At 38.1% G+C, this 14,956-nt stretch overlaps 1 pseudogene; it reads left to right on the forward strand.

Annotated features, from left to right (window-relative positions):
* The first annotated feature begins 7,656 nt into the window (after positions 1–7,656).
* LOC150083846 (phosphoribosylformylglycinamidine synthase-like) lies at positions 7,657–11,198 on the forward strand (annotated as a pseudogene).
* The last annotated feature ends 3,758 nt before the right edge of the window (positions 11,199–14,956 follow it).

Here is a 14,956-nt window from a genome sequence, read left to right on the forward strand (position 1 = left end):
CCATGATTTATTATTAAATTTCTTCTCTTCCAGTTATGGACAAGTATAGAAATGCAGTTCTTAAGCTCTTTCTTCATAAGACTACACCTGATACATGATCAGGTGTAGTCTCTGAAATACCTGATCATGTATCAATATTTACTTTGGCTAACATCAGATTGCAGCCAAATTTGCCTGGCATTACTCCACTTGCCCTAATTCAGTGTTTCCCAAACTGTTTTTAGTAATGGAATACTTTCCATCAGGAGCGGATTAAGATCGGTTGAGGCCCCGGGCGCAGAATAAAATATTGGGGCCCTTAAAAAAAAAGAGAGAGACAGGGAAAATAAAAATACATATTAACCAATTTTTTAAATAAATAAAAAATATTATGTACTATTAATGTTTTTTTTTCCAATAAAATTTGAATATAATATATGTATAATATAATTAATAATAGCATAATAATAATCACAAAGTTTTGAACTAATATGTTCAACTAATTTGTTGGGGTTTTGCGTGGGCCCTTCAGAAGTCGGGGCCCAGGGCGCGCGCCCGGTGCGCCCGCCGTTAAATCCGCCTCTGCTTTCCATCTCACAACATATTCACAGAACTCTTACAAAACATAAGTTTAGTGAGAGATGAAGAATTGTTGCTAATATTTTATTACATATGGCACGCTGTGCATCAGGAGCATCTTAATTTCCAACACATGTAAAGCCAAAATTCAAATAACTGTCAGTTTCGTTTTGGTCTTTTATTAGTTGATTCCTGTTTTTCACTTCGGATTTCTGGGGAACAAAATGCTGCAATTGTTCATCCTCACTTTGAAGTGTGACATTATTGTGTTCGTTTTCATCAACCAAAGTTGCACTATTAGAAGTACGTTGCATCTCTTTTTAATGTTCCTTTTTTTTCAACCACAAATCCATGGTCATTTATTTTAATAATAATATTTCGAAATACTAATAATTATCAATTTATACAAGGAAGTGACTTTAGTTATGATACCGGTTTGCTTCCTCCTCTCCTTCAACCCATGTACTCTGGGCTAAATCGCATATGAATGGCATACTTGCCATACTAGATCACTACATTGCTACCTTTTTTGTAGGTGCCATTACCTCTCTGCATTGAGCCTGCTCAAACCATTCGAGGCCTTATACACCTCTCTCAATCTCTTATACTTATGATTGATACCTATAGAATATATATATTCTTTTACAGTTCATTTCTAGGGGTGACAACTTTCTCACTGTCTCTAAATTCCTCTGGTAATGATTCAGAATTATAAATCCTTATCTAATCAGTGCCTTTTAGTTCATAGGGGACTTACACATCCTTTAATGTCACTCTACTCTTAAGTTTAACGAAGACTTTCCCTCGCTTTAAATCTATTAGTTATAATTACTTATCACTTCAGTATAAGTTTCAGGAACAGAACAGTCCATCAGTCTTCCATGTTTTATGTTTCTATGAACATCAAAAAAAGACTTGCTTTCGATGGCCTTGCTATACTTCCCTTCGTTACCTTGTTAAGGTCCTCTCCTTCAGGGCTCCTATGACTAGCAGTCTTCCTAGTGGTTGCTGTGCAATACTGATTTGGCCTTCTCTTTCCATTGCTTCACTCTAATTATTTCCTTCCTTTTCTCTTTGTTTTCTTTACTCTGCTACATACTACTGCATTTTTTGATCATATCCCTTTCCTAAAATTAACCCAGCTTACATAACTGCATTCTTAACCTGACCACCCTTTCCTTCTGACCACTGCACTCCTCTCTGCTTCCCCTGCCAAAAACTTTTTTTTTTTTTTTTTTTGCACCTTCTCTTCCCTCTCATCCTCAATTGCTGGCCAATCGTGTCCCCATTTTTCAGCAATTTCCTCCTAATTCAATTGCTGTCTCTCTACCTTTTTGCTTAGATTTGTTCTGATTGGACGGTACTTGTTCATAGCTGAAAACTTTGTTTTTAAGCCTCTAAATCATTCTTGCTATCAATGTCCCATTTACTATAGTCATGCCTATAGCATGAAGTTTTTGAAATTCATGCAGGTGCATTTAAACAGTGCCTTCCCCTCACTACTAAAACTCTTCCTGGCTTCACTCTCTAGCAGCCATAATTGTTCATTTATTTCAGGAATGCTCTCGTTCATCACAGACACTTTTGTTTACTCTACTACTTTTACTTGGTTCTCCCCCCCCCCAAGATCCGTGACCCTTCCAACTCTGTGTAAGCCTCTACACCCCCCCCCCTAGTTTGTCATCAATTGTTTTCCCAACTTACCACTCTTTCAAGGATAAATTCTCCCCTACATCAACACATCTCGTTAATCTACTTTTGTCAGAATCACTCTTTGCCTTCCAAGAATAGTCTTATTTACAGATTCCATTATCATGTTGACTTAATTCTCCTCATTCCATTAATAAAATCACTCTGTAAGATATGTATTCTTTTTCTGCCCCTTCTAAAGATTTGTATTTATACCTATCCAAATCTTACCATCTATTAATTTTTCTTTAGCCTTTATACAGTTGGTACACTATGATATATATCTCACACCACCCTCTATAGCATTCTATATGCACATATACTATGCAAGATTTACATCTTGCATACCTCACCTCACCTCCTCCAAAAGAAAACAAAACCCATTTTTCTTATTCATGTTGAGGGAAAGGGAACCATAATCTGCCACGCTAGTCTAGTGCAGGTTGGCAGATAGACTATTTAGTAGTCAGGGGCTTGAACCCTGGTCTACTCAAGGCTACTGCACTCCCGCTCCTGACCACTCTGCTACGGAGGCCTCTATTGCCTTATGCAATGGGATAATCACCTTGTCTCTGCTAGCAAAATTCCTATATATCATTGACAAGACTCCATGACCTGCTCTGGCAGCCTTTGCACTGTTCAGAAAACTTCATATCTGACTGCACAATTACCCCCTAGATCTTTTTCACTCTACAGCTCCCTGCGTGTAGTACCATAGAGTTGGTAAGTTTCTCTTGGGTTACTGCTACCCATATGCAGTACTTTGCATTTGTCATTGTTAAACTTCAGTTGCCACTTCTCAGCCCATCTGCCTAACTTTTCTAAATCCTATTGCAATAGCATACTATCTTTAGTGTCATTAACAACCCTGCCAACCTTTGTATCATCTGCAAATTTGGACATTAATCCTGATTCATTGATATCACTGATTATCATCTGCAAATTTGGACATTAATCCTGATTCATTGATATCACTGATAAATACACAAAACAATGGGCCCAGCACCGAACCCTGGGGGACTCTGCTAATAACATTAGTCCACGTAGAGCAGTATCCATTTATTACCACTCTTTGCAGTCTCTCACTCAACCATCCCTTTATCCCTTGCCCTTAATGTAACTTGCCCTTAATGCCATGCTCTCCAATTTGTACAGCACTCTTCATTGTGAATCAGTATCAAAAGCTTTCCTGAAATCTAAGTATACGATATCAAAATAATTTTTAGCATCCAGTTCCATTGTGACAACATCTTAGTATCCAATCAAGTTTGTCAGCCAAGACTTCCCCTTAACGAATCCTGGTAAAAATATCCTATTTTCTTAAGACTTTTATTATACGTAAACGTTTTGATTATGATTTTTTGTAAATTTTAATTTGTGATTTTGATATAATTAAACTGTGATTGTCAGTATATGGTGTTTGTGGAATAATTGTACACTGTCATTATTTTAGCATTAAAAAATAAATATTTCCTTTTGTTTTCTCATTGTCATTAATACAGTGAAAACGATGAATACAGTGAAACTTCTAACGGACACCTCTCGTTAACGGACATCTCTCTACAACGGACATTTTCAAATTCCCCACCTCACCTCCATTGGTTTTAACGTGTTTGCAGCTTCTGTCTAGCGGACATTCTCTGTAACGGACGCGGACAGGCAATCTGCACTGTTTCGTTTAGATTAGCACTTAATTTGATCTCCCCATAACGGACTGCGGGAGAGCTCACGGCCCTTTTTCTATGAACTTTTCTTCCACGTATCCTTCCTCCACTTTTCTTCCCCAATCGTGTGTTTATTTTCTATTTCCAATTCTCTGAATTTTATCAAGGTTTACATCGCGGTTCTAAACCCTTTTTCAAGAATTTTAAGTCACGTGTAAAACTTCTGATGAATTCGGTGTGTGCAGGGGGGGGGGAGATTTGGTCGGCCTTTCGTCGTTTCAGTTTTGTTCAGTGTCGTGTGAAGTGCACAATGTCTTCTTGTAAGCATTTAACTTTAAAAGATAAAGTCGAACTCATTAATGCGTATGATCGGCAAAAAAACAGTGTTCGCAATCTCGCTGCAAAATTCAAAATCGGGAAGACGCAGGTAAGCGACATCCTAAAGAAAAAAATGAACTGCTCAAACAATTTTGGCAACACGGAAATGATCAGGTTCAAAAATCATTCCCGAAAACTGTTAGACTTCAAATTGACAATGTTACGTACGAGTGGTTTTGTCGCGAACGTGTTAAAAAAAATTCTCATTAATGGGCCTATTATTAGGGAAAAGGCTTTGGAGGTTGCGAAATCTATGGGGGTAAATGAGTTCAAAGCTTCTGTGGGATGGCTAGACAAGTTCAAAACTCGGCATAAAATTTCTTGGAAAACTGTAAGTGGTGAAGGCGGATCTGTTGGTACTGGGGTTGTAACAGAGTGGACCGTTAAATTGGAAGATTTATGTCGTGAAAAACGAAACAGGGTTGTTTTTTAAAGCTCTTCCAGAAAAAACAATGAGTCTAAAAAACGAAAAGTGTCAGGGCGGAAAAATTTCTAAGGAATGCTTGACTGTACTACTGTGTACAAATATGCTGGGAGACTTTGAACAACCTCTTGTTATAGGAAAACCACAAAATCCTCGTTGTTTCAAGGGCATAAAGTTGAATCTTTTGAATGTTGACTGGTGGAAGTCTAATAAAAAAGCGTGGATGACACGAGATATCATGAGCGAATGGATAAGTCACTTTAACCAAAACATGATTCTCAAAACAGAAAAATTATTCTTTTCATGGATAATGCTGCATCTCACCCGCACATTGAATTGTCCAACATCCAAATCGTGTTTCTGCCACCAAACACATCTGCAGAGTGTCAGCCCTTGGATCAAGGGATAATAAAATTTTAAACTTCACTACAGAAAACGTGTTTTAAGACATCTCACTGCAAACATGAACGATGTAACGAGTGACCTTGCAAAGAAAATCAGCATCCGAGATGCGATTCAATGGATTTCCTCTTCAGTAAACGCAATTAGAAAACAAACTGTCGTGAACTGTTTTGTAAAGTCTGGCTTCTCAAACGCAAAAATTGAAGTTGTGAATAGCAATGTGGAGCAACAAGAAGAACAAGAACTTCAACATCTATTGATAATGTACGATACTTCCGCTACAAGTGACCCTGGCTACAAAGATATAGACTCGAACCTCACTACAGAAGATGGTGCTCTAGATATCAACGACATTATCATCGATATTTTTCAAGAAGTTCCTCATGAGGATGAAGAAATGGAAGGAGGGCATTCTGTCGAAGAACATATTAACGACGAACCACCGATGAAAATAGAAGAGCGCTCGTACAAATCAATCGTTTAAAAATGTTTTTCGCCGCTGAAGAAGATACTGAAGGACTTTCGATGGTTTCTTCACTCCAAACAAATGTTGAAAACAAAATTATCAGCCGGAAGAAGGTGCAGAAAAAAATAAGTGATTACTGTATGTATTTTTCTTAAGATAAAGTCATAATATGCATAGCACAATTGTATGTATATTATTTACAAAAATATTGTGCAAAATCTGTATATAATTTAATTTAATTTTACGTTTAACAATTTTTCTTTCTTTTTTTTTCCCCTCAGACTTCTTGTTAGCGGACACTTCTCTCTAACGGACAGATTTTCATTCCCCATGGCTGTCTGTTAAAGGGAAGTTTCACTGTATTATGTGATATGAATTCAAAAAGGTGAACAATTCGTAAATGAATTAAGTTATACAGTTATCTAATAACAACAATTGTAATTTCTTATTTATTCAAATAAGGAAAAACAGCTACATGGATAATATTAGACATAAATTAATGAAACATCAGAATTTACATGTAACGTATACAATGTGCTACTGCTCTTAAAAATTCTTGTATAAGTCGATTGATCACCTTCGTCATATTCCTTGCATAACATTTTTAGGTTTGCATGTTGCATTATGTAATAAACAGTTTGCTTCTTTCTTTTTTTTTTTTTAAATCAAATCTACCTCCGGGGGCTCACATCTGGTGAGCATGGGCTTGGCAAACCCAGGGTCCTGAGCTGGATATCATCATTCTTCTCTTTCTTGGTGATGCCTTTCTACTTCTCTCTCTCTCTCTCTCTCTCTCTCTCTCACACACACGGGGGGGGGGGGACTCGGGAATTTTTTTTTTTTGGCTGGTGCAGCATAAGCCTCAGGCCTCCTTGTACCATATGGCTAATAATAATACCTGTGTTACCCTGTGCCAGCGTAGTTTCATCTGCTGCCAGCTTCAGTCACATCTTCTGAATAAGATCCCAAATGGATGGGCGAGATCAAAACACCTAGTTTTGAAAACCAATGATTCTAACCTTCGCATTGGTTGTTAGTTCTTTCTTCCTTTGCAAGAGTAGACTTGCATACATTCCAAAGCACTGGAGGAAAAGAGCAGAAATTTTATACACCTGTAGGAAGTATTTTTGCCTACTCGTCTGAAACTCCCACTAACGTACGTGCAATCAAAATCTTAGCAGTTAAATTTCGTCCTCTGTGTTGTTTTGGTTTTACCAATACAGTTATGTCTGCTTCTACAATTTTCCCCGATCCACCCAACTTAATGGTTTTTTTATTAACTGCAATCCGCAAATATCTTAGTTTCTTATAAAACTAGATTGTAGGTAAAACTTAGCTTAATTTTTAAGTTTCTTATAAAACTTAATTGCTGTCACTTTCGAAATTTCCAGATGGAATGCTGTCTTAGTTACTGGTGCACATGTTGACCAAAAGTATAATGTACATTATCTTTTTCAATGAAACTTTTGTATTTTCCATAAAACTCTTTCAATAAAGAAACTCGTGAAGAACATTTTTTGCAACACCACAACTTTCCACATGACTCTGTTCGTGATTCAATTAGTTGAAAATAATCATTGCACTTAAAACAGTAAAATTTCTTATCAATTTAGTTTTCGTCAAAAAATCAAGCAAAGTTTTTTTAAGTGCAATGATTACACTTCTGATTGTAGTCAACAATTCCTTTGATGGCCATTTCAATTCATACTCTCTTTAAAATACAACAACAATTTGTCAATATAAAGATTTATTTATTTATTTATTTATTTATTTATTAGGTCTTTATAAAGACCTAATAAATAAATAAATCTTTATTTTTCATAATTGTTGCTCTTTAAAGGTAACCAGAGACATATGCCAATACATTTTCATTATAAATATCCATATTCTCACTGTACCTGGTTGATTCTGAATCCTTTCACTTCATCACTGAGAGTTTGGCTTTGCATGACTCTATTTCATAAATTTGATTTCCCCTTGCACTGAAAATTACTCACCAATGTAATACTTTTTTTGGTAGGACAGAAAAAAGAATATATTCAGCCATTCGAAGGTCTTTGGTCATTTTTCATAACATGCTAAAAGTGATTGTGCAAAGAAATATGGTTGTAAGTAGGTATTATCTTTTTTCCCTGCCCTGAGTGAGGACAAACTAATGCAGAAGAGGCAGCTGCTGTAGGCAATCGATGGACAGGTGAAAGCTGTTTCTGTGGAAACAGAACATCGCTTCTATATTGATGTACGAAAGTCTTGTGAATTAACAGAAGACCAAAGAAAGCTCTCGTGGATCCTGTCTCCTTCCTTTAACGACCAGGTTAGTGAAACGTCATATATTACTCAGCCGCCTAGCTCAAAGAATTTCATAATTGAAATTGGACCAAGGTTAAATTTTTCCACTAATGCTGTGGTCATTGCACATTCCATCGGACTTTGCAACGTAATTCAACTAGAACGATCGGTTCACTATCATGTGGTTGTAGAATCTGCCCGTTATTCAGGGAATATGAAACTGCATTTTGTTGAAACTTTGCACGACCGAATGAGAGTATCCAGAGCCGATCAGTTCTTTTGATATAATGGTAAATGTCCCAGCATGGGGAGAAGTGGATATATTAAAAGGACGAAAGGCATTGGAGGAAGTGAGTGCGGAATTAGGATCATCTTTTGATGACTGGGATTTAAATTACTATACAGCGCTGTTTTTCTGAGGAATTAAATTGGAACCTAACGCGTGTAGAATGTTTTGACTTAGAAAGGTCAAATAGCGAGCATAGTAGGCTTTGGTTTTTCAAAGGCTAAATAATCATAAACGGAAAAGAAGAAAAATCATTATTTGACATAATGAAAACTCAAGATTCCCCAAACTGAAATAATGTAATAAAGTTTTGTGATAACAGCAGTGCCATAACAGGTTCTGAAGTGATTTGTTTTTGTCCAAAAAATTCTACCACATCAAGTCCTTTCCATACAGTTTCCAAAATCCAGTATAACAAAACACATTGTGTTTTGTTATACTGTATTTTGATTTTTTATTCTTAACATTCAGGCTTCTTTGAACAATACTAGCTGTGTTGCGTGACTGGTTTCCTTCCTTGTGTACTTGTTCCCGAGCTTAACATCAGTATACTCATGTGACTGCCTAGTGGCTTTTATAGGACAATGGTCTCGGGGGCCCTCAATGATCTATCTGTCAGAAGGGAATAGAACTCGTGCCGTTGACCAGTTTTGTGTTATTCACTACAAAACACTTTCAATTATAGTCAGATCTTGAGTGCCGCAGTGAAAGTTCTTTTATTCTTACGTCTGCGTTCTGATCATCGTGTGAATGGAGAACAGGTCTGAGGCAGATGTTTAATACTGACTCATACTAAAGAAATTGTACATACATTATTAATAAACACTAAAGCTCTAATGGCAGTGACAGGTAAATAATACATTATCTAGCCACACCAATCCAATTTAGACCCATTACATATATAGTTTGATTTTAATAATTTTTTTTTTTTTAATATGGTAATTGATGGGCTCTTAGTGTGTGGATGGCTCATCTCTAGCATGAACTCGCATGTGATTGTGATGTACTGGTTACATTTACTGTCAGAGAATTATAATGGGTGACAAAACTAAAGGTCATGCTATTTAAGATAGCACTCATAAGAAATGCTTTAACTTATTAAACATTATTATCTATAGTGAAATGTAATAGATGCCAATACTAAGTGTTGTGCTATTTTTAAGAGAGCAGCATTAGGATATTCTGTAACTTACCAATACTAACATAATAATCATGTTATTGAGGAGAAAGGTTTATACATAACAGAAGGAGTCATTATGACTTGCCGAAATAAGGATGAATCGTTCTATGGAGTGTGGGACTTGGAGAGGAAAATACCTGATTCTCAGTCCTTTTTGGATTCTGCTACCTCTCTGTCAAACTGCTCTCTCTCTCTAACCAACGATGCCCTGTTATATCGTCCTCTTGGGTATATCACCCCTTATCTCATTAACTTTCATCTGCCCGGAGCTTGGTCTTGGGGGGAGGGGGGCAACTTTCCTCTGACGCAGTGACTTGAGACAAACCGAAAGAGTATTTACCTGAGAGAGTGAAGCTCGTATTTTTCTGGACTAGTGAACTTAACTTCTCTGTAGAGACTTATCTGGAGTTGAGACAACAGGAGGTTTGTTACCGTATTAGGATGACATCTAAACATGTTCGGGATGAGAATTCGATGCTACCGAATTTAGGAATCTTATTATTGTCGAGGAGCTGATAGCATTTAGTTTGTCCTGTTAGTTTAGTAGTTATGTTTTCTGCTGGAATGACCAAAACAACTCTTTAGCAGACAGGGCACAATATGGGGGGGATGTATGGGGAGTGTCTGCAAATTAATAAGTAAAATGGGGGCATTTTACAGTTTACTGCAGAAATGCATGATTTTCCAGCAGGAGTAGTCCCTTTTAGTGGGGCAGTGAAAGGAACAAGTGGAAGAATAAGAGCATGTCCATGCTACTGGAAGAGGAGCCCATGTGGTTGCTGGTACAGCAGCATATAGTTTTGGGAACTTGAATATCCCAGGTTACAACCTTCCATGGGAAGATAGCATCTTTAAATATCCTTCAAACTTTGCTTCTCCACTGGAAATTGCTGTAGAAACAAGTAATGGTGCTTCTGATTATGAAAACAAATTTGGTGAGCCAGTAGTGGCTGGATTTGCATGTTCATTTGGAATGCGGTTCATGCTAGAGATGAGCCATCCACACACTAAGAGCCCATCAATTACCAAATGGAGAGAGGAAAGAATGGGTGAAGCCTATGTTTTCTGGAGGCATTGGTAGTATTGAAAAGACCTGATTTAAAAAATTTGAAGCCAGTAAAAGAATGATAGTGGTAAAGATTGGAGGTCCAGTTTATCATGTTGGTGGTGGTGGGGCTGCAAGGGGATCAAAAAGCTGAACTGGATTTTGGGGCTGTTCAATGTGGTGATACAGAAATTGAATCGAATTGTTAGGGCTTGTATTGAAATGGAGAGGAACATTTATCTTCAGCATTCATGATCAAGGTGCAGGTGGAAATGGTAATGTATTAAAGGAAATTGTAGAACCAGCAAGAGCTGTTATTTATTTATTTATTTATTTATTTATATATATATATATATAAAGTAAGTTAAGGTATAGGTTATAATTAATACATATACATAGTGGATATACTAAGGCAGTATCCTGGTAGACAAGTCAAAACACAGGCAGACCCCTTTATATAGTGGATTTAACTGTTAACTATTTGCCATATCCACTATATATATATATATATATATATATATATATATATATATATATATATATTTACTGACAGATTTCAACTTGGTGATCCAACTATAACTATGCTTGAACTGTGGGGTGCTGAATATCAAGAAAGTGATGCAATTTTAATTGCACCTGAAAATAAAGAAATTTTTAAGAAAGTAGGGAAAAATGCCAAGTACGTTTTGTTGGAGAAGTCACTGGAGATTGAAGAATAGTTCTCCAGGAAGAGGGTAATGGAAGAAAGCCCATTGATTTGGAACTTTCACACGTGCTTGGCTCAATGAGAAGAAAGACTTCATTGTGGAAGGCATAAACTTCCTCTGTACCCACTAATTTTACCCAATTTTCTTGATGTTTTTACAGCACTGGATAGCATTAGCATTAGTAGAGGCATTTGATGCAAGAAAGCAAGCTTATGCAGAATCAGCCAAAAAAAAAACCACTTCCACTTCACCCCTCTGTTCGTTCAAAATACCTGTCCAGCTGAGCCTTAAACTTATTTAGGCTATCAACCTCCACCAAAAGGGATGGAAGTCTCTTCCACCAACCAACCACCCACTGGCTAAAGGCAAATTTCCGCACGTCTATCCTACATCTGTCTTTCCTCAATTTGAATTTATGCCCTCTCAGGTGATTTTTCTGAGCTAGAGGAAGAATCCCATCAGCATTGAGCATGCTTAAACCATTCAAGGCTTTATACACCTCTATCAGATCACCTCGCTGGTGCCTAGTCTCCAGACACTGTAATTTGCAAAACTTAAGCCTTTCTTCGTAAGAGCACCCCTTTGTTCCATTCACTAATCTTGTTGCCCTTCTCTGTACTTGTTCCAGCAGCTCTACATCCTTCTTGAAATGAGGCCTCCAGACCTGTATACAGTACTCTAGGTGTGGCCTGACCATCGCCTAATACAATGGAATAATCACCTCCTTATCCCTGCTGGAAAAATTCCTGTATATCATTGACAATACTCCATGAGCTACTCTTGCAGCCCGTCTGCACTGCTCAGAGAACTTCATATCTGCCTGCACAACCACCCCCAAGTCCCTTTCATTCTCTACCACTGTCAGTGTTGTACCACAGAGTTGATACGTTGCTCTGGGGTTGCTGTTTCCCATGTGTAGTACTTTACATTTGTCAATGTTAAACTTCATTTGCCACCACTCAGCCCATCTGCTCAACCTTTCCAGATCCTGTTGCAGCAGCATAGTGTCATAGTGTCCTTGACAACCCTGCCAACCTTTGTATCGTCTGCAAACTTGGACATTAAGCCCGATATACCATCATCAATATCATTTATAAATACAGAAAACAATAATGGACCCAACGCTGAGCCCTGAGGGACTCCACTAATAACATCAGTCCACGATGAGCAGTGTCCATTGATTACCACTCTGTCTTCTCCCCCTCAACCACCCCTTTATCCATAGCAGCAATTTGCCTCCAATGTCACACTGCTCCAATTTGTGTAGCAGTCTTCCATGTGCAACAGTATCAAAAGCCTTTCTAAGATCCAAGTATATAATATCAAAGTTATTCCCTGCATCCAGTTCTTTTGTGACTGCATCATAGTATCCAATCAAGTTGGTCAGGCAAGACTTCCCCTTAACAAAACCATGCTGTGTCTGAGCTATAACTGAAGTCTTGTCTAAATGATCCTGCAGTGCTTCTTTAACCAGTGCCTCCATTAATTTTCCTGGAACAGAAGTTAAGCTCACAGGTCTATAATTACTTGTGTCAGCCTTTGATCCTCCTTTGTGAATTGGGGTCACATTTGCACATCTCCATTCTGTGGGTACCTCCCCTGAGTCAAAGGAAGCTCTCATAATTAAGGCTAAGGGTTTGTTTATTTTCTTTGCTATTTTCTTTGCTGCCTCCTTTAATATAACTGGATAGATCCCATCCACTCCAATTGCCTTTCTTCTGTTTATCTTCAACAATTTCTCCTCCACTTTACTCTCAGTTATTACAAGATTCTCTAGCTTACCCAGAGTTGAATACACCTCTGGAATTCCCCTTGCTGAATAACTCATGTGTGAATGTCGATGCAAAATATTCATTTAGTTTGTTAGCTACCTGAGCATGATCATCAACACTTGAACCATCAATATCAAGTGGACCAATCTGAGTCATCCCCTTCCTTCTAGAGTTTACATAAGTAAAGAACTCTTTGCTGTTTTTCTTTGCATCCCTTGCCAAGGATTTCTCGTAATCTGCCTTCACCTGCCTAACCTCCTTTGTAACTTGGTTGCATATCAACTTGTATCTATCATAGGCTTCTGTGTCATGTGTTAATTTGTATGTATCCCATGCATTTTTCTTCTCTGCCATATGCCTCATTAGTTCATCTGACATCCATTTTGGCCTAAACCTTGAACAATATTTCTTAGTTGCTATGTAAAGCCTAGTAGCTTCCAAGATAAGTTCTTTGAATGCTTCCCATTTTGAATTTGCTGTTGGTAACATCATCAGTTGGTCCCACTGTATAGAATTTAAATACTGTCTCAGTCCATCGTAGTCGCCTTTACGGAAGCAATAACCCTTCCCTTTACCCCTAATGGTAGTTACCTCTTTGAGTAAATCCCACTTCAGCACACCGTGATCACTGCCACCTAGTGGTTCATTTATCTGCAGATTCTTAATGCATGAAGAATCACTGCTGATAATCAAATCAAGAGTATTACTCCCTCTAGTTGCCTCCCGAACATGCTGATGTAGAAAACAATCATCCAATAAATCCACAAAAGCCCTGCTAGTGTGTGAGTAACCAGCCCCCAAAATCCAGTCAATATCTGGGAAATTAAAATCTCCCATTATAAGACACTCTGATTTACTGGCCCACTCTATTTCCCTGTACAGTTCCTTATTATACTCATCAGAGTCATTAGGCCTATAGCACACTCCTACTCTCAATTTTGATCTCCTAATGTTTATGTCACACCAAACTGACTCCACACTGCACTGTCCAGCGATGTCGACTGGCTTCACTTCCTTGGTTTTTATGTGTTTCTTAACTAATAGCATAACACCTCCCCCCTTCCTATCCTGTCTATCCTTTCTGTAGACGTTGTACTCCCCAAATTGCAGTTCCGCATCCCTTATATCTGTGTGACACCACGTCTCTGATATCCCAACAATATCTGCCTTCGATGTTTTGAGCAATACCTCAAATTCATCAAATTTATTTACTAAACTCGTAGCATTGGTGTACACGCAAGTATACCTGCACCTGTTTCTATTCTGGATAGAGTACTTAGATTGCCATCTGCGGCTGGCAAGTGCTATTTGACTAATAAAGTTGACAGAAGTGCGACTGGTTTGGTTGCCCAACAGCAGTGTTTTGGTCCTTTACATACACCATTAGCTGATATGGCAGTTGTTGCACTATCATTCTTTGATACAGTTGGTAGTGCCTGTTATACTGGTGTTTTGTTTTGCTCGTTCGGGCTTCTTTGGACGACATTAGTTGTGTTGCGGGATTGGTTTTCCTTCCTTGCGACCATGTTCCCGAGTCTGCATCGTCTGCAAACTTGGACATTAAGCTTGATATACCATCATCAGTATCATTTATAAATACAGAAAACAATAATGGATCCAACACTGAACCCTGAGGGACTCCACTAATAACATTAGTCCATGATGAGCAGTGTCCATTGAGTACCACTGTCTGTCTTCTCCCCCCTCAACCACCCCTTTATCCATAGCAGCAATCTGCCTCCAATGCCACACTGCTCCAATTTGGGCAGCAGTCTTCCATGTGCAACAGTATCAAAAGCCAAGTATATAATATCCAAGTTATTCCCTGCATCCAGTTCTTTTGTGACTGCATCATAGTATCTAATCAAATTAGTCAGGCAAGACTTCCCCTTAACAAAACCATGCTGTGTCAGAGCTATAACTGAAGTCTTGTCTAGATGATCCTGCAGTGCTTCTTTAACTAGTGCCTCCATTACTATTCGTGGAACAGAAGTTAAATTCACAGGTTTATAATTACGTGTGTCGGCCTTTGATCCTTCTTTGTGAGTTGGGGTCACATTTGCACATCTCCATTCTGTGGGTACCTCCCCTGAGTC

The sequence above is a fragment of the Mastigoproctus giganteus genome, chromosome 6 (genome assembly GCF_048544385.1).
Source record: "Mastigoproctus giganteus isolate SK-2022 chromosome 6, ASM4854438v1, whole genome shotgun sequence".
Lineage (NCBI taxonomy): Eukaryota > Metazoa > Arthropoda > Arachnida > Uropygi > Thelyphonidae > Mastigoproctus > Mastigoproctus giganteus.